This window comes from Pongo abelii, chromosome 12 (assembly GCF_028885655.2).
Source record: "Pongo abelii isolate AG06213 chromosome 12, NHGRI_mPonAbe1-v2.0_pri, whole genome shotgun sequence".
NCBI classification, from domain to species: domain Eukaryota; kingdom Metazoa; phylum Chordata; class Mammalia; order Primates; family Hominidae; genus Pongo; species Pongo abelii.
In genome coordinates this window covers 119,572,265-119,593,876 of record NC_071997.2, presented here as the reverse complement: position 1 = coordinate 119,593,876, position 21,612 = coordinate 119,572,265, and the positions used below count along the sequence as shown (strand labels likewise).

Genomic DNA, 21,612 nt, shown 5'->3' with positions numbered 1-21,612 from the left:
AATTTTAGAATGGTCTTTTTCTAATTATGTGAAAAATGACACTGTAGTTTGATAGGAATAGTATCAAATCTGTCAACAAAATGCAAGTCATAACTACAATGAGATATCATCTCACACCAGTCAGAATGGCTATTACTAAAAAGGCAAAATGTAATAGATGCTGGAGAGGCTGCAGAGAAAAGGGAACACATGTACTTTTCATGGGAATGTAAATTAGCTCAGCCACTATGGAAAGCAGTTTGGAGGTTTCAAAAAGAACTTAAAACAGATACCATTTAACTCATCAACTCTATTACTGGGTACATACCCAAAAGGAAATAAATTGCTCTACCCAAAAGACACATGAACTTGCATGTTTATCATAGTAATATTCACAATAACAAAGACAGAATTGACTCAAGTGGTCATCAGTGGTGGATTGGATATAGAAAATGTGGTTATGTATATACCACAGAATACTATTCAGTCAGAAAAAGAATAAAATCATGTATTTTGCAGCCATAAAGATGCAGCTAGAGGCCATAATCCTAAGCTAATTAAAGCAGAAATAGAAAACCAAATGCCACATGGTGTCACTTATAAGTGGAAGCTAAACATTGAGTACACATGGACATAAAGATGGGAGAAAGCAACACTGTGGACTACTAGATGGGGGCACAAAGGAGGAGAGCTTGGGTTAAAAAACTATGTACCCAGTTCTGTGCTCACTACTTGGATGATGGGATTCATACCCCAAATGTCAGCATTACACAGATACCTACGTAAAAAACCTGTGCATGTACCCTTGAATTTATAATAAAAGTTGAAATTATTTTTAAAAAACCAACACTTAACAAAATTATGGCAGTACAATATGTATGTGCATGTGTGTGTGTGTGTGTGTGTGTATACACACGCCCACACAATTGCATAGGTGGCTTCTATTTTGAATCCTGTGTCTTCAAAACCAGAAGAAATAAATGAACATGTTTATATTAACAACAACTACAACAACAACAAAAAGCCAACTTTGGTTGCTCATATTAGCCATGAAAGGAAATGTTTGATCATTAGGGAGTTTAGGGTAATGCTTTGGCATTTATCAAAAATGATTACAGAATGGTCTGTTTTGTTTTGTTCTATCATGTCACAGGGCGGCCTTGTTCGATGTTGTTGTTTTATGAAATTACACTATCCATGTACAACATAAGGAAAACGTGACCTAGCTGAGAGCGTCAGGCCAGATTCTGGCAACACCAATGTCTGGATGTCAGCGCCAAACCAGCTCCCTGATGTGAGGCTCTGCTTTTTTTTTTTTTTTCCTTTCTGTTTTTCTGTTTCAACACATCACACTACATTATGTCTTGCATTAAAATTGCAATGTATGCCTGCCTCTTTCACTAGACTGAGACCCTAGAGAGCTGCTACTTATATTTTTTCTCCTTTATATTACCTATAACATACAGTCTTATAACTTCTGGTAGTAGGTGCTAAGAAATTGTTTATTCAAATAGAAATGAACTCAAAGATAGCTCTTTCTTTTATGGTCCTGAAAAACTGTAGACCAACTGTGATAATTAAACAACCATCAGGCTTAAAGGGACCATAGTAATCTGCATGAGACCATGCTCATTCTGACACCAAGTATAAGCTCTAGGGATTTCCAAAACTACTCTTAGGTCTGAAAATTTACTAGAAAGACTCACAGAATTCACTGAAAGCTGTTATTTCATAGATATGGCTTATTGCAGGGAAATGATACAGAAATAAATCCAGTCAATGGAAGAGACACATGGGCAGAGTCCAAGAGACATGCTAGGCACTGAACTTCTGAGGTTCTCTCCCTGCTAGCATGCTGGGAACTATGTGTGACAAAACTCACAGAGTATTATCAACCAAGAACACTCACTTGAATGTTAAGTTTATAGTTTTTATTGTGACTTCATTACGTAGGCATTATTGATTGATTAGTTGACTGATTGAGGTACATATGGTTGATCTCAGTCTTTAGATCAGTTGATAGTTTATTATTCAAAGCCTGCACCCTAATCATATTTTTGGTATTTCTGGCATTTCTATTCCTTACCCTAAAGTATGATCAACTCTGGTTCTATATCACAGTTACTGTCTGGCTACTCCAAGACTCTCAGGCAAACAAAGATGATCTTCCAGGAGCCAAGAGCAAAATCCAAACTCTTTTGGGGCAAGGTTAAATTTCTTACTACACAGGTTTTCATATCAAATTCTTACCATGAATATTATTCTATCAGAATAGGTCTTCCTATATTCTGAAGTATCTTATCCTAACAGTATGCCAAAATAATGTCTAATTTTAGCAAAATCATAGTTCACAGATAAATTGATCAGGAATAGTTCTGAAAAGTGTACTGCAGTTGAAGAAAGCACTATCTAGAGAGATGAAGACAATCATTCAAGTTTGAACATTTCTATTGTATGTCATTCTCACTTTCTCTCTTTCATTATCCTCTTCTGCCTATAACATCAACTTTTAGCCATTCATCTTCTTTCTTGAGTAAAAAAATATGAGAAGAATTTATCTCTTATTAACAGTGACTTTCTTTTTTAATTTTTAGTCTGTATGAGTTCATAGTAGGCATATATATTTATGCGGTGAATGAGATATTGTGATACAGGTATACAATGTGTAAGAATCACCTCTGTGTAAATGGGTTATCCATCACCTCAAACATTTATAATTTCTTTGTGTTACACACATTCCAATTATACTCTTTTCGTTATTTTTAAATGCACAATAATATTTGACTGTAGTCACCCGGTTGTTCTATCAAATACTAAATCTTATTCATTCTATCTAACTATAATTTTGTACACATTTGCCATCTGCATTTCCCCCACACACACCGCTGTCTTTCCCAGTCTCTGGTAAACCATCATTTTACTTTCTATATTCATGAGTTCAATTGTTTTAATTTTTAGTTCACAGAAATGAGTGAGAACATATGAAGTTTGTACTTCTGTGCCTGGCATATTTCATTTAACACAACGCCCTCCAGTTCAATCCATGGTGTTGCAAGTCACAGGATCTCATTCTTTTTTTATGGCTGAATAGTACTCCATTGGGTACCATATTTTCTTTATTTGTTCTTCTGTTGAAGGACACCTAAGTTGCTTCTAAATTTTGGCTATGGTGAATAGTGCTGCAATAAACATGGGAGTGCAGATACCTCTTTGATATACTAATTTTCTTACTTTTGGTTATACACCTAACAGTGGGATTACAGGATCCTATGGTAGTTTGATTTTTCGTTTTCAGAGGAACCTCTACACTGTTCTCCCTAGTGGCTATACTAATTTACATTCTCATCAAAAGTGTACGAGGGTCCTCTTTTCTTCACATCCTCACCAGCATTTATTATTGCCTGTCTTTTGGATAAAAGCTATTTTAACTGGAGTAAGACAATATGTCATTATAGTTTTGATTTGCAATTTTCTGATGATCAATGATGTTGAGCACCTTTTCCTACATCTGTTCACCATTTCTTTGTCTTTTGAGAAATGTCTCTTTAGGTATTTTGCCCATTTTTTAAATTGGATTATTAGATTTTATTCTATAGAGTTGTTTGAGCTCCTTATATAATCTGGGCATTAAGACCTTATCAGATGGAGAGTTTGCAAATATTTTCTCTCATTCTTTGGTTGTCTTTTTACTTCGTTGTTTCCTTTGCTGTGTAGCTTTTTAACTTGATGTGATTCCATTTGCCCATTTTTGTTTTGGTTGCCTGTGCTTGTAGGATATTACTTAATAAATCATTGCCCAGACTAATGTCTTAGAGAATTTCCCTAATGTTTTCTTTTAGTAGTTTCATAACTTGAGGTCTTAGATTTAAGTCACTAGTCTATTTTTATTTGATTTTTGTACATAGCAAGGATAGGGATCTAGTTTTATTCTTCCACATATGGATAGCTTTTCCTCCCCAGTGTATGCTCTTGTCAACTTTATTGAAAATGAGTTCCTTGTAGATGTATGGATTTGTTTCTGGGTTCCCTATTCTGTTCCATTGTTCTATGTGTCTAGTGCCTGGAATATGGCTTCAGGACTCTACTTGGTGATTTATTTTCCTATGGCTGAACTGGTGTCCAAACTGCAAGACAAAGTTCTCTTTACTCTTTTCTCTCCTTTACTCAAGAAAAAAAAGTCTCTGCTGAAGCTGCAAGCTATGTTGCCTGAAGTTGGGGAAAGGGTGATCCCTTAGCCACCCCAGCTGGAATTTTACTGGATCATGTGAACCCCAAGCTCACTGGCTCTGAGCGCAGCACAGCAACAGGACTTGCCCAGCAATTTCAGTCTTTGTGGCCTATGCTGCCTTTCAAGTTTATTTGGGACTGCAGGGCTTTAGCCTGCAGTGGTGGGACTAGCCAGAATTTATTTTCTGACTGCTGGGATAGCTGAGTCCCCTCTGGCTAGAGTTTGTCTAAATGCTCCCTCCATGGGCGCCATTTGAATTCTGCCCCATATTTGTTTTCCACTGTGCTGGCACATTAGGTTCCAATGCAACGCCTCACAATCACTGCACTGTCACTCCCCAAAGCACACAGATTCTCTCTTTCAGCCATGAGGCCACTGCAGAGGGAAGGGAGAGTGGTGATGTAGGCAATTCAAGACTGTTTTTTCTGTCCTCTTCAGTGCCTCTTCGCGTATATGATGTGAAAACCAGGTAGTCATCGTTTACCTGATTTTTCGTTCTTACGAAGGTGATTTCTTGTGTGAATAGTTGTTTAATTGGTGTTTCTGTGGGGGGCGAGTGGTGGGAGGGGCTGATCACTGGAGGTTTGTATTCAGCCATCTTGCTCTAACTCCTTCTTGACTGTTTTTCTTGAAAGTGATGCTTTTTTTGAAAATCACATGTGGTCATTCCGTAACACTAAAACAGCCCAATTGCATTCTGGGTTTTTTTCTTAGTCTTGATCAAGCATATTTTGCTACATTAGCATGAGATTGGTGGCTGCCCTTATTTATAGGTGTTCCCTGTTTTCTCTGTATACCTCCATCATGGCATTCTAATCTCTGAATGGAAGGTTTCCATCTAGCTGGACTGGACATGAGCCTTTGGGTATATCTGTGCAGCGCATTGGCTTTCGTTCGTGAGACTAGGTACTATTGTCTATTGCGTTTGGGTGTGAATGTGTACGTAGGAGGTAGAATGGGAAAGTAGTTGCTCCAAAAACCTGGAAGTAGTATAACATTATTTCATTGACCATTTGTTAATACGTAGTAATTTCCAGATGCTGTAGTGCTACTGTGGTTGAGATAGAAATATATGAGACATAATCCTTAGTTCGGGATACTACGGTTATATATCCGCAATTTGAAAAACCAAGTTTACCAGGCTTTATTTTTGCCAAAGACTTTTAATTTTTCATGACTCAATCAAGTTTTAGACATTATTTTTAAAATTAATAGATTTTGAATGAAAGGGCAAAAATTAGGCAGTGGACAATAAAACTCTCCTGAGCATTTCCGTGTTTTTCTAACATAAGAACAGATTTTTAGATAAACTGTCCTTTCCTGAGGCCAATTCAGGATTTTTTTTTTTTTTTTTTTTTGGCACCCAACATTACTTAGAATTGCACATCAATGGCAGTTTCTCTCACACTTTTCTTAATTTCTTACTGAAATACTGCTACACTTTGGTGATTTTAAAACTCCAATATGTACTTCATGTCAAATTATATCAATGCAATGAAGTTAGACACATTCATCAAAAGTTTTAAGAATATCAACACAGTAAAGATAAGTCATGAATTTAAATTTGTGATTAAATATTATCAGAGGAGCCAAATGGTATTTCCGGTTAATAATCCTCATGCAGAATTTTCAATAGACAAGTTGTCTCTACTAAGAGGCTGCATGATGAATGAAAAGAACAGAATATAGAACTTGGGTCTGTTTGAGTTCAAGGTCCTACAATTACCAAGTATATGAATTGGGCAAAGGAATCATTAAACTCTCAAAGTTACCTCTAGTATTACTTTAAAGTTCATGATAAAAATGAATAAATATTTGTGAATTACTTTCACAAGTGCTAAATATTTTATTGTTATTTTAATTGCCTCAGTATAATTTTCATCAATTTTAAAATGATGAGTCCTATGTATAAAGGTGGGCTTAAATAGGAGGGAGGTCTGACTGGTTTAGTTAGAATAAAATTATCATTGCTTATAAAATTAACATGTAATATAAATTGTCATTGAATGAAATGGTGAATAACAGTGAATATGTTCTTAAAACAGTAAAGGAAGTGATTAATTTAATTGTTCTCTACTATTCCCAAAAAGAAGTATATCAGAAATGATTGCAGGAAGCATTAATTTTTACCTTAATTAGATATATTGAGGATGCAAAAATTTGTGAGAGAAGATCTTATGTTTTCTCACCACAAAAATGAAAATTATGCAAGGTAATGCATACATTGATTAGCTTGATATAGCCATTCCACAATGTATATATATTTCAAAACATTATGGTGTAGATTATATATATAATTATATTTTATCTGTACAATTATATATAATTTTATATGTCAATTAAAAATAAACTCAATGGTAAGAAAACATTTTTTATTTTATGTTTTCACTTTCTAAATTCTAAAGAAAATTTCTTTGGATGGTCTTACATAACAACAGAAGAGTTAAGATTTAAAAGCCTTAAAAATTAATGAGACTCATTTTATTCCTTAAGAGTATCATGTGTTTTGTGTTACTGATGACAAGGATAGGGTGCAGAAAATTCACCTTGTATATAATTTCATTTGAAAACCATTTCTCTTGGGGGCTGGCCATAAAGAGACCAGTTGTCACCAAAAGATTATTTAGTTGGAGAGTACAATGATATACAATAGATGAATATTGATCTTTAGGTAAAGAAGATAATCCAAAGCCACAAAAAAGGAAATTAAAAAAAATTGGAAGGATAAAGGGCAGGTTAGTGGAACAGAATTTGAGCATTAAAAAAAGTGGTGTATTTTATAACTGTGTACTAAACCATCACTTACATGTGAATGACCCTATAGGTGTAGTCCAGTTCTCTCTGGAGTGCTCCATATCTGTATGGAATTACTTGCTAGGCATCTACAACATGAAGCCAAGGGAACTTCATTCATTTTCAGAACTGACATCATTATCTCACTCCCATAACCTACTCTGCATCCTGCATTAACTAGCTCTGTAAATTTCACCAGTTATCTATTCAATAAATAGTTATTGATCACTAAATTATGCTAGGCACTCTGGTAAACTTACAGATAGTAGGTTATTAAGATAAGTGAATTTGCAAGTTCACTTAAGAGCTTAACAGGTTACATACACCATGCTATACTTGGGATGTGAGAAGACAGAAAGTCATTTTATTTGCTTTATTTTCATCATCCGCAGAATTTAACTAGGTTACAGGTTCTTTAATATTCGTTAATTAAATTAAAAACACTTATAATTTGACGGGTACCTATCTCCTTCTTTGTTTACCATTATTTCCTTCAGGTGACCATTGACTCTCACCTAGGTGACTACAACAATCTCCACACTGATCACCCTGTTTTTATTATTAAAACCTCCGAATAGCTCTGCCTTCTTATTGTTAAAATAATCTTTCTGTCATAAAAATACAGTTATGCCACAACACTGCCTAAAATCATTAAATAGCTCTCCATTAACAAGATTAGGTTTTAAATTCATTTGTTGGACAAAAATGATCTTGCCTATTAAATTAGTACTAATGCTCAATCTATATTTTACAGAAATATCAAGTTACCTGTTCAAAAACACAGTAGTATTTATTTCTCACATATCTTGAATTTTCCATATGTTTTTGCCTCTTCTCAGAATTCTATCTTCAGGTCTGCATATCTGGGCAAAATGTCTTCAACTTTCAAGTCTCAGATTGAAAGTCTTTGGATTTTGAAGCCTTCCTATATTCTGCCAGAAAAATTATTATACTGTTTCCACTACTTTCTCTATCTCATTTACTGGCTCTTACGCATTTTTTTTTAAAAAGATTGTTTATTCTTCTGTCTACTAAGTAGCCTGTATCATGATTCAGTCATTTATTTTCTTCATTTTCTACACTTTTCCATTTGTCTGAAATGTATTTGGAGTGACCAACTTTCTCATGTCTTGAGATAAAAAATTATACAGGCCTTTGTGTATCTCCAGTTCATAGCACAGTGCTTGATATATGTAAGGTGCAAATAAAACACTTTTGAAATAGAAAAGGACAGAAAGAATGAAAAAAAGTAAGATAAAACCCTCAGATCTAGGGAGTCAGTAATACTTTAAATATTAATAACTCAAAATGTAACACCTACTGAGTGCTTATTACATATTTTTGGTCATTAGCAACTGATATCATATGACTAGTAATTATTAGAGTGAGAATCTGAATATGAGCAACCTGAGCTGAGAATGATATATGTAATAGAAATGAATATACCTGTTGAATATATGTGTGTGTGTCTGTGTGTGTGTGCGTGCGTGTGTGTGTGTGTGATAAAACCTAAAAGTGACCCTTAGTTGGTTTGGTTTGTTTTGTCATTCATCTGATTTCCTTGAAAATAATAATCTGTATAATTTACTAATTAAACCTTAGTGATCATCCTTGATGACAAAAGATAAATGATGAAAGAGAATCATCAGATGTTGTGATCTGTGATTTTTTTCAGGCCTCTCCCAGAAGTCTTGCATTTGTAATTTCAATTGACCTTCCTAAGAAATCATTGAGGGAGGAATCACGACTCCCATCTCACAGATGGAAGTGGGCGGAGGCCTGAATAAGAACACCTACCTAGCATTTACATCTGTTTTGTGGGCCAGAAAACACACCTTGGTCTAAGGTCTTGTGGCATAAGAAAAAGCAGTCACTCTTAAGTGAATTAAGTAGCCTAGGTGATACAGGAGAAACTGCTTTAAGAAATTTTCATGGGGAAGCATTACAGAACCATCCAACAACCTTTAGCATGAGTTTATTTTCTTCCCCAATGAAAATAGTCAGAATTCGGCAAATTAAGCATTCTTAATGGTGACGTATTTCTGGATGATTTACGAGTGTCTTTTAATAAATAATATGGCATATATTTGAATCCAATAATAGACACATGTTTCATCTTGATTAACTGATTCTACCCAGAAGGAATAAAAATGACTATAATAAGCTGACTATCCAATGCAGCAATAAATCTCAGGCTTAGCCATAATGCAGAACTAACAAATGAAGCACCATTCTTTACATCCCCATAATATTAGAATGTAATAAGAACATTTTCCCTCTGTAATGTGGCTTAGTATGGAATGAATGTGACGAAACCTACTGCCTCTGTGCTTTAGAAACTGGTCATCTAGTCAATGAATTCTTACTGACTACTGCTTTGTGCCAAACTCTGTGTAAGAATCAGGGGACACAAAGGCAATGAGCATGGCCACTTCCCTTTCAGGAGCTCACAGTTTAGTGAAGAAGAAAAGAAGTTAGGCAAGGAAATAAATCACAGTGTTAACGATTGTCATTGAGGTAAACAGCATCATGAAAACACAGATTAGTAAGCCCTTTTGGTATCATTCACTAGGCACCATCCTTTACAGGGTATCTTATTTTTGCTTGCTCTAATTCACAGTGAAATTATGCAAGGTAAGTATAATTCCATAATTCACAAATAAGAACATTGGGACTTGGATTAAGCAGTTGGAGAAACTGGGATTTAAACCAAACTATGTAGCTTCAAAAATGAATTTTTAGGGGGCACACTGCCTCTCAGGAACCAATTCCTAAGTCTCATGTTTACAATGTACTTTTCCACATATTATAACGTCATTTGTAAGTTTTAATACTGTGGTCATGTTGCTACCAACTCCTCCACTCTATATCTTTGTGACTTTGGCTGTGTTACTAAACATCTCTGTGCTTCAGTTTCCTCATTTGTAAAATATGGATAATAACAGTAGCTACTTCATAGTGTTGTTGGAGAGAATAAACAAATTATATGTTGTAGATCAGAGGTTGGGAAACATTGTTTTGTAAAGGGCCAGAGGGTAATACTTTGGAATTTGCGGGTGATATCATCTCTGTAACATCTATTCAGTTCTGCTATTGTAGCACAAGATTAGTAATAGACAATCTGCCTATTGGGTGTTGTTATATTGCAATGAAACTTTATTTGCAAAAACAAGTAGGGGGCTGAATTTAGCCTTTGGGTCTTAGTTTGCCATATCCTGCTATAAAGTATATGCTGAATAAGTATTAGCTAATATTATTATTACTAATATTAATTTTAAGCTAGAAAAACTGAGATGCTAAGTGCCTTATCCAGAGTCAAACATATTGTATATTTATTAGGGTGGAAGCTAGTATCCAGTCTTCCAAATTCAAATCCAGTGGTATCTCCTTAAAAATCCCTTCAAGAGTATTTGCTAACTCCAGTGACCTTTCTGGTGTGTCTGTTGAGTGTATCTCAACATCACAGTACGTTTTATGAGGAATAAGTGCATCTTTTCCATTTTAGGCCCCAAGTGCTTACTCACTGAGGCAGAAGAATAGGGGTTTTAGATGGAATAACTAACATATTGATAATGAAAGTAGGATCCTTGATTTTTGCTGTCTCTGGAGATTGCTATTCAGAAGAACTATAAACAAAGTTATTGTTATAGCTTTGACTTTCATTTGCAATTAATCTTCAATTAATATATCATCAAGTAAGCATAACCTGGACATTCTGACCTTTCCTGCTTCTATGACTCTAAACTTTGTGGGAAATGCTTGAAACCTCCATTGATCTTTTGTTATTTTACCCTCTTTCAAGATGTGTTACAAACCCCACTACTGCAGGCATGCCTGGCCATTCCTGGGAGCACTGATGTCAATTATTGCTCTGATATTCTTGACTCTTTCACATTTAGTTTTACTATTTACAAAGCCCCTAAGGCCTTTTAAGTACTTTATCTCTTAGACATAACTCACTCTATCAAGGTTAGTTATTTTATGCAGATTCCAGGGCCTCAAATGATAGAATGGAACAGGTTCTGGATTTGCCTCTCAGGATTTCTGGGATCAAATCCAGACCGCATGCAATTAACTCTGTAACCATGGGCAATTTGGAGGACTTCTCTGATCTTGCTTCTTTATCTATAAAGTTGAAATAATACGTATGTTTTAGTGTTAAGAATGCATAAGACAAATGCTAAGAAACTCCAGTATGCTTGCAGCCTACTTTTTTTCTCACCATATATTCCTTTTTTTTCTGCTTTGTTTTCTTATCCTGCCTTGCTGAGAGTAAGCCTTTGGAATTTGTTCATTGATGAATACATTACTAGAGAATTGGTCATCATTTGAAGAATTGGTATACTTCTTGATGTTCATTTAAAAGTGAGTTTTAAAAAACATCTTTTTATATACTTTGTCTATTTTAGCCAAAATAATTTGGTTTTGTTTTATATATATTTTAAGATAAATTTTAAAATTCATTCTATTTTCTTGATATCATGCAATTTTTATACATATCATTTTATGTACCGCAAACCTGTATTGTTTGAGTCTTTATGACTAAATAAATAGATTCCCCAAGTTTATCTATTCTATTTATTGTTACACATTTTCAAAGTAATTTTACATCTGCCTTCAGAAAGACTCATGAACCAAGACAGGGACCTATCAATCAGATTTTGTCACAAGGAAATACACTGATGGAATTATAGTGATTATGGAACCACGCACTGTAAAAGTAGAACTTGGGTCTTCTGACTCTCAGTTCTTAACATATGTCACTATCTGTTGTCACTGTAGGCACAAGTCAAGGAAAACTTAAAGAAGGGAAAGCAAGAAATATGCGTTGCAAAGATAAGAGCTGGGCTAAGTGATATGTATGATGAAATTCTGTTTTCAAGCCCCGCCCCATACTGAGCAGCTTCAGTTTTCCTGAAGTGATACATTTTGAGGAGATCAAAGATAGGATATTTGAAGAAAGCACAACTAAGAAATGCAGATTTCAGACAGGTAGATCATTTTGTTACATTTTACTACAAATTATATAACTGCTTCACTTTAGAAACACAGACATCAGTTCCCACTGACACCTGAGAGCTACTTCTAATATGAAGAAATATTGCTAACATGTGAACTATATGTCAACATTGTCTTACTCCTTGAGACAGGTATTATTATTATTATCCCGTCTTTATAGATAATCAAATTGAGACATAAATAGTTTAAATGAGTTTCCCAGGATTCTACCTGGATCTGGTAGCTGATATAACTGGGATTTGAACATAAACATTCTACCTCTAGGGCCGGTGGCCTTAGCTACTACAATACTCTAATCCTCTAGTAAGGTCCTTTGTTATTCAGAATATTTAATTCTCTGTTGCTGGATTTTTGACTTGTTAAATTACTTAGTAGACAGTGAGTTTTTCCAAATACTGACAGCTATTTTTCCAAATAGCTGAGAGTCTCCCAGTTAGCTCAGGTTTCTGTGAAGGGATAATGGTCTCTCACAGAGGAAATGGTGTTAAATGTAGTAAGCTAGCATTTATAAGTTGGAAGGAAAGTGTTCATATTACTTCCATATCCTTCTAAAAATGATCAAACTACTTGAATGGATATGGCTGAAGGCACTGAAAGAAAAATGACAGGTAGGAAAGCAACCTAGCTTCATAGGACATGGTTTCATCAGGGGTTTTAGCTTTGTGACTTCACTATGTTATGTGACCCTAGGCCTCACAGCAGGAACGGGGCTGTGGAAGCCGATTGGGTGGGGGTGTCTATTCTGGGTTTCAATTACTTCACTTTCAGTCCTAAAATTTTTGAAATAATAGAGTTTATTTCTTCAAATGTATAATGGCAATAATAATGGAGTGTTTGAATTGATAAAATTGTGTTACAGATGTCTGTGCCTGGCATTTATTAGGTGGTTGATAATGTTGTATATACATTCATAGATACAATATACACATATTCTCAAACTTCTCCAGGAGGTAAAACAGGCTCCACTCAATTGATGGTTAAAACTAGGAGTGCTAGCATCAAACTAACCTGGGTTTGGAGCTTGGTTCTTCCACTGTCTATTTGTGTGACCTTGGGCCAGTTATTCATCCACTCCTATTTTAAGATGAGGAAATTAATATCACTTGCCACCTTCAACACCAAATGAGAATGTCTGTAATGGTTTGGAATAGTTTGTAATGCCCAAAAAGTGAAATGTGTAGTCTGTATTTGTCACTTATATATGTATATATTTTTTAAAAAATCACATTTTAGAGTTGCGGGTTCCCACCCATTGATTTGTGTGTTTCAAATATTCCTCCCCCAAAATGTCTGAAAATCCCCAGAAGTCCTGGTAAGATGAAGATAGTTCATTTAGAAATCTACAGGACCAAAAGGAGGGGAGAATATGGTCCAGCTCATCTCATGGGCAACCAACCTTTAGGCAGATCTCAGCCTCTCTGCTAATCTATGCCCTACTATAAGAGACACCCAGGTTCATTGCCTTTCTTACTGTGCCGCTTTTGTTCATTTTCTTTAGAGTCTGTTTACCTCTGGGTCTTTAATTGCCTGTCTTTTGTGCTGCTGCTGAACTCTGATTTAATGTATCACTTCATCTATGGTAGAAATTCTTAAACTATCTATGGTGCAAGGCCAGTGAGTTTGTTTTCTAATTCATAGCTACAATTGTTTCCTTTATTGTTTCATAGTTATAGAGGCTAAAAATCTGAAATTCAAGTGTTGTCACCGCCCTACTCCCTCTGAAATATAGTGGGGAGTCTTCCTTGCTCTCCAGTATCTGGTGTCCTATTGGCAGTCCCTGGCATTCTTTGGTTACAGCTGCAGTACTTTAATGTCTGCCTCTGTGGTCACTTTGCATTCTCCCTGTGTACCTTTGTATTCACATGACATTCATCTCTGTGTTCAATTTCCCCTGTTCTTAGAAGAACACCGCTATGGATTGGCTGTTCCCACCCAAATCTCACCTTGAATTGTAATCCCTATAATCCCCACGTGTCAAGGGTGGGACCAGATGGAGGTGATTGGATCATGGGGGCGATGTGCCCTATGCTGTTCTTGTGATAATGAGCGAGCCTCATGAGATCTGATGGTTTTACAAGCATCTGGCATTTCCCCTGCTTGCACTTACGCCATCCTGCTACCTTGAGAAGAAGGTGCCTACCTCTCCTTTGCTTTCTGCCATGATTGTAAGTTTCCTGAGGCCTCCCCAACCATGCAGAACTGTCAATTAAACCTCTTTCCTTTATAAATTACGCAGTCTCAGCTACTTCTTGATAGCAGCATGAGAATGAACTAATACAAACACGAGTCTTCTTGGATGAGGGTCCACCCTAATGACCTCATCTTAACCTGATTACATGGGCAAAGATCCTATCTCCAAATAAGATCACATTGTGAGGTACTGGAGTCAGGACTGGAACAAATCTTTTTGGGGAAAAATTCAACTCATAAGTAGCAAACGCATCATGTTTTTCTATATCCTATCCAAGGAGACAAGGCTAGTGATCAGGTGCTTGAATATCACAGCAATGAAAATGGTTATTCAAAGCTTAAACATTGTCTATTTCTGCCTTATATCACCACTATTCATAGTTCGTAGACCAACACCTCAACGATACTATAAGGAGCTCTGCTTTGAGTGACAAACTGATAGGAATGTGAACATTAGTTGGTGAATTCTGCTTTGGAGCCATGAGGTTGGACACTTTTAAAGGTTGTGCCTATTCAATGCATGCCAGCAAGACCGATAGGGCTCTGATAAGTCCTCTTACCTTACTGTTCCATCTCAGCATTGCTCTTCCCTTTATTTTCATCTAAGTAACTTGTTTATTTTCTATAGCTCAAATTTGATTTCCCCTAATGCCCAACTCAGTCTAATTAGGGTGTGTTTCCTCCCTATCCCCAGAGCAGCCTAGCATTCTTCCATGCTAGCAAAGCACTACATTTATTGATCAACGTGTCCCATTTCGCCTTAACACAATGAATTAATGCCCCCTGAAGAGAAGATTGATTTCTTATTCTACCTGTTCTCACTAGTGTCCTTCTAGTGCCTGCTTCATGTTGTGTGTATTTCTTTACACTAATAGATGAATAAATAAACGAATGCATTTGCTATCCTGGCAAAAGCGCTAATTATCACATTGGAGTCTCCTTTTTACCAGATGTTAGAGCTCTCATGACAATACCAAATTTAGGATAGTTAATTTTTAGAGTCTGACTTAACATGAGACTTCCAACAAAATAATAATGACCACTGAACACCTTTCAAGTGATGTTTAAATAGATCATATTTCTCAAGGTTGATTATCTTTCTGTCCTGTAAGATGCACTAGTGTTCATATTGTATTTGAGAGATATGCTGTACCAAGTTGTAAATGTCCAATTACATATTGTGAAAACAACCACTTATGTCATGTACTTTATTTAGTATTTAAACAATCATCCTAACAGGAAAGTAATGATTGCTAAATCTGTCTGCAGTTTTGGAGGGGATGTATTTTTGAGGTTTTTCATTTTTAGTGCACCGACTAGAGATCAATTTACCTTTATCGTAGGAAATAATTCTAAAACCCCACTGAAACTTTGAATTCACTTATAGATATGATAATTTCTCATGTCAGTGATTCTTAACCCAAAAGTCCTTGTAGAATTGTCCAGAGGATGAGAACTTGAAATCATGGTGCCTTGAAAACAATTGGCATTTAATTAATATCTGTAGAGTAGTACTGAACTGAATGTAATAGACTCGCCTACACCCTCATTAGACTTTCTTTTTTCTAAAATCAATTTATCATCATTTTTGATAAAGAGGTTCTTTTCAGAAAGTTGCATTCTAAATTTGCATGTTACCAAAATCATTCTATTCATTATTTTCAAGGGGCAATTATGAGTCATTAAGGGACTAAAGAATGTACCGTTAATCAAGTCAGAGATTGGTTGATTTATCATTGTCAGTTTCAGGTCCATGTTCATCAAGTTTTCCTTTCAAAGATCACTGGGAAAAGTGATCTTATGGTTGTAAACGGCACAGTACAATTTTTGCCTAGGGATCAAAGGGAATTAGCTTCTACTGATGGGTTTCCTCCCATCAGGACCATGAGGATATATGACGGACATGCATGAGTATCAGCAGACATTTTTTAGGTTCAGTTGTCTCCTCCAGAGAATACAGGGATTAGAGAAAAAGCAGCTTGATGAGGGAAAGAATGAAAGTAATATTACTTTCTTTTGTCAAGAAGCTTGCTACTTCTGGTAATGCTAACAATTCTATTTTGCTTGTCAGGAATTTTGTGCCTTGCTACTCTTAATTTTGTATAATAACCATGTCAAATAAAATCAGTAAAAATGTACAGTCATTGTGGCTTCATTTACATACTACTTCAATACATGAAATATTTTGCAATGCTCTTTAATAGAGGAACAAAAGTTTGTAAATCACAAGGTAGATTACTGGTGGCTATTTTCTCAATTTTTCATTAATTCTTCACCTATGTCCTGTTTTTTCTCATTCACCTGCAAGTCTGAAGACCAAATGTTCTTTGCTTTCAGTAGTATAAGCCATGCCAGGGGAATAATACTCTGCTGAGTAGCAGGGGTTTGTTCTGAAATCCACTTAACTCTGGGTTAAGTGGATTTCAAGAAAGCAATCATAAGAAAAGAGAAGAGAAGCAATGCAGTTCTGTGAAAACTTTTTTTTCATCTCTACTTCTAAAATGCCACTCAATGTGTGAATAATTTCTCCTTTCCAATACTGTACCCCCTGCTGTGCTTGATCACCTTCCTGCCAATTCTGGCTCTCCTGTCACTTGAAAATTGCTATGTGGGCTGGGCACAGTGGCTCACGCCTGTAATCCCAGAACTCTGGGAGAGCGAGGCCGGCGGATCACTTGAGGTCAGAAGTTAAGAGACCAGTCTGGCCAACATGGTGAAACCCCATCTCTATTAAAAATACAGAAATTAGCCAGGCGTGGTGGCAGGTGGCTGTAATTCCAGCTACTCAGAAGGGTGACACAAGACAATCGCTTGAACCTGGGAGATGAAGGTTGCAGTGAGCCGAGATCATGCCACTGCACTCCATCCTGGGCAACAGAGCGAGACTCTGTCTCAAAAAAAAAAAAAAGAAAAAAATTGCCATGTGAAAATCAACTTTTATTGCTGTCAATTCACAGTGTGTGTGTGTGTGTGTGTGTGTACATGTGCCTTTTAGGATCATTCTGGCTTTTTTGGAAGTGAATGCTATTCCTCTGTAATTATGTGTTCTCACTTGCTCTCTTTGTCTTTCTGCTTCCTTTGGAATAGATAGAGAAGGGCATGATCAGGAGAAGCTTTAGGCTCTACAAGTCTAGCCTGACTCATACAGTAGTACAGGTGGAGGCTCCTGCAAGAAAGCCTGGTCATGAGCACAAACAGTGCTTAGATTCAACCTACATTTCTCTTGTCAAATTTTACACCTGGGATTGTTTGCAAGAATTGTGTGTTCATTCATGAATCTGAAAGTATCCACCCAGAATAGATAGCCCCTTATTGTTCTAATTGGTGCAAAGTCACCATATAAGATAGCAGCGAACCTCAGTGACGTCCTAAGGTGAAATTCTAAATGATGCAAATTAAATACTTTCAGTCTCTTGATTCTATTGGCATAATGATTTAAATAATCTTCCCTGTGCCCTATAGTTTTTGTGATGGTAAAAAAAAATCATTTTTATTATCTGTTAATAACTTCATGTAATTCATATTTTTATTTGATTTTTATCATTTATATATTTCAATATAGGCTCCTAGAATTTAGTAAACAGATTCTGTCACCTGAAATGAACAAACACTATGCATGTTTAGGCATGTAATTAGAGCATTGTTCAGTTTCAATTTATGAAGATATTCCTTTTTTAATGTCATCAAATGTAAAGATTGCTTTAACTACACTTCCAGATATTTACCTAGAACATTATTGATTTGATTTGACTTCTCTAAAAATGATAGTACTCAGTTCAGTCGACTCTAAAAAAAAACCTTCAAAATAAACTCCTAAAAGAATAAAAATGTTTGGATTCTTATGGTATGTGGCTTATACATTCACAGTTATATATATGAAGAAGCTTGGATACGATCAGTTGCAAGAGGCAGTTTTTTTTTTTTCCTTTCATTAGTTCAAAATCCCTAACTGTTTTAACTTAATATAAACACTTAGGCTGAAATTTAGGTTCTGTCTCTTGCTAGTTGTGTGATACTGTGTCCAGAATTGGTGAGTTCTTGGTGTCACTGCCTTCAAGAATGAAACTGCAGACTCTCGTGGTGAGTGTTACAGTTATTAAAGATGGTATGTCCGAAGTTTGTTCCTTCTGATGTTCTGACATGTTCGGAGTTTCTTCCTTCTGGCAGGCTCATGGTCTCGCTGGCTTCAGGAGTGAAGCTGCAGACCTTCACGGTGAGTGTGACAGCTCTTAAGGCACGGCGTCTGGAGTTGTTTATTCCTCCCTATGGGTTCCTGGTCTTGCTGGCCTCAGGAGTGAAGCTATAGACCTTCGTGATGAGTGTTACAGCTCATAAAGGCAGTGCAGACTTCCAAAGAGTGAGCAGCAGCAAGATTTATTGCAAAGAACAAAAGAAGAAACCTCCACAACGTGGAAAGGGACCTGAGTGGGTTGCCTCTGTTGGCGCAGGCAGCCTGCTTTTATTCTCTTATCTGGCCCCACCCACGTCCTGCTGATTGGTCCATTTTACACAGAGCCGATTGGTCTGTTTTACAGAGAGCTGATTGGTCTGTTTTGACAGGGTGCTGATTGGTGTGTTTACAATCCCTGAGCTCAACACAAAAGTTCTCCACCTCCGCACTAGGTTAGCTAGATACAGAGTGCTGATTGGTGTATTTACAAACCCTGAGCTAGACACAGAGTGCTGATTGGTGCATTTACAAACGTTGAGGTAGATACAGAGTGCCGTTTGGTGTATTCACAATCCCTTAGCTAGACATAAAGATTCTCCAAGTCCCCACCAGACTCAGGAGCCCAGCTAGCTTCACCCAGTGGATCGCGCCCATACCCGGGCTGCAGATGGAGCTGCCTGCCAGTCCCCCGCCGGGCGCCGGCACTGCTCAGCCCTTGAGCGGTTGGTCGATGGGACTGGGCGGCAGTGGAGCAGGGGGCGGTGCTCGTAGGGGACGTCGGGGCCGGGCAGCGGCCCATGGCGGTGGGCGGGGCGGGAGGGGAGGCTCAGGCATGGCGGGCTGCAGGTCCCGAACCCTTCCTGGCGGGGAGGCAGCTAAGGCTCCGCGAAAAACGCAGCAGCTGCTGGCACAGGTGCTAAGCCCTTCACTACCCAGGGCCGGAGGGGCCTGCCGGCTGCTCCGAGTGCAGGTCCCGCCGAGCCCACGCCCACCCGGAACTCGCGCTGGCCCGCAGGCGCCGCGCGCAGCCCAGGTTCCCGCCCGCGCCTCTCCCTCCACACCTCCCCGCAAGCTGAGGGAGCCGGCTCCGGCCTTGGCCAGCCCAGAAAGGGGCTCCCACAGTGCAGCGGCGGGCTGAAGAGCTCCTCAAGCACGGCCAGAGTGGGCGCGGAGGCCGAGGAGGCGCCGAGAGGGAGCGAGGGCTGCAGGGGCCGCCAGCACGGTGTCACCTCTCAATGCTGGCTTAATTAACTTCATCAAGCGTTCAGTTCATCATTGCAAGTAAGTCTCAGTTATAGCATGGATCATAAAGATACCTATATGAAAAGAAATATTCATTGTTTATTTGAAATATCAGTTTAATTTTCCCTTCTGTGTTTTTCGCATTCAAATGACAGCAAATTATTTATTTCCAGGGTATATGTGCACAGTTTGCAGGTTTGTTACATAGTGTCATTGTGGCTTGCTGCATGTATCAACCCATCACCTAGGTATTAAGCCCAGCATGCATTAGCTCTCTTCCCTAATGCTCTCCTCACCCCAGCCCTCTGCCAACAGGCCCCAGTGTGTGTTGTTCCCCTTTCTGTGTCCATGTGTTCTCATTGCTCAGCTCCCACTTATAGGTGAGAACATGCAGTGTTTTGTTTTCTGTTCCTGTGTTACTTCGCTGAGGATAATGGCTTCCAGCTTCCTCCACCTCCCTGCAAAGGACATGATCTCATTCCTTTTTATGGCTGCACACATTTTCTTTATCCAGTCTATCATTAATGGGCATTTTGGGTTGATTCCACGTCTTTGCTATTGTGAATAGTGCTGCAATGAACATATGCATGCATGTATCCTTATAATAGAATTATTTATGTTCATTTGGGTATATATCCAGTAACGGGATTGCTGGGTCAAATAGTATTTCTGGTTCTAAATCTTTGAGAAATCACCACACTGTCTTCCACAATGGTTGAACTAATTTACATTCCCACCAACAGAGTGAAAGGATTTCTTTTTCTCTGCTACCTTGCCAGCATCTGTTGTTTCTTGATTTTTAATAATCGCCATTCTGACTTGTGTGAGATGGTATCTCATTGTGGTTTTGATTTGCATTTCTCTAATGATCAGTGATGCTGAGCTTTTTTATAGTTATTTTGGCCACATGTATGTCTTTTTTTGAGAAATGTCTGTTCATGTCCTTTGCCTACTTTTTGATGGGGTTTTTTTTTCTTGTAAATTTGCTTAAGTTCCTTGTAGATTCTGGATACTAAACCTTTGACAGATGAGCAGATTGCAAAATTTTCTCCCATTCTGTAGGTTACCTGTTCACTCTGATGATAGTTTGTTTTGCTGTGCAGAAGCTCTTGTAAGTTAACTAGATCCTGTTTGTCAATTGTGACTTTTGTTGCAATTTGTTTTGGCGATTTCATCATAAAATCTTTTCCCATGTCTATGTCCTGAATGGTATTGCCTAGATTTTCTTCTAGGGTTTTTATAGTTTTCGGTTTTACATTTAAGTCTTTATGCCATCTTAAGTTGATTTAGTATAAGGTGTAAGGAAGGGGTCCAGTTTCAATTTTCTGCATATAGCTAGCCAATTCTTCCAGCATAATTTATTAAATAGGGAATCCTTTCCCCGTTGCTTGTTTTTGTCAGGTTTGTCAAAGATCAGATGATTTTAGCTGTGGGGTTTTATTTCTCAGTTCTTTATTTTGTTCCATTGGTCTATGTGCCTGTTTTTGTACCAGTACTGTGCTGCTTTGATTACTGTAGGCTTGTAGTATAGTTTCAATTCAGGTAGCGTGATATCTCCAGCTTCGTTCTTTTTGCTTAGGATTGCCTTGGCTATGCAAGCTGATTTTTGGTTCCATATGAATTTTAAAATAGTTTTTTCTAATTCTGTGAAGAATGTCAAAGGTAGTTGAATGGGAATAGATTATAAATTGCTTTGAATCTATAAATTGCTTTGGGCAGTATGGCCATTTTCACGATATTGATTCCTCCTCTCCATGAGCATGGCATGTTGTTACATCTGCTTGTGTCCTGTCTGATTTTCTTGAGCAGTGGTTTGTAGTTCTCCTTGAAGAGGTCCTTCACTTCGCTTGTTAGCTGTATTTCTAGGTATTTTATTCTGTTTGTAGCAATTGTGAATGGGAGTTCATTCCCGTTTTGACTCTCTGTTGTTGGTGTATAGAAATGTTTGTGATTTCTGCACATTGATGTTGTATCCTGAGACTTTGCTAAA

General features: G+C 37.4%; 1 long non-coding RNA gene across 2 annotated transcripts in view; it reads left to right on the top strand.

Annotated features, from left to right (window-relative positions):
* Window positions 1-4,560: 4,560 nt before the first annotated feature.
* The window catches only part of LOC129057760 (uncharacterized), a 97,323-nt gene continuing 80,271 nt past the window's right edge, over window positions 4,561-21,612 (top strand). The window contains exons 1-3 of one of the 2 annotated variants that reach the window (XR_010136224.1): window positions 4,561-4,676; window positions 11,278-11,365; window positions 12,045-12,150. This is a non-coding gene — a long non-coding RNA (uncharacterized LOC129057760). Of the gene's footprint in view, window positions 4,677-11,277; window positions 11,366-12,044; window positions 12,151-21,612 lie in introns of those variants that run through there. The other variant, XR_010136223.1, reaches the window with a different exon arrangement.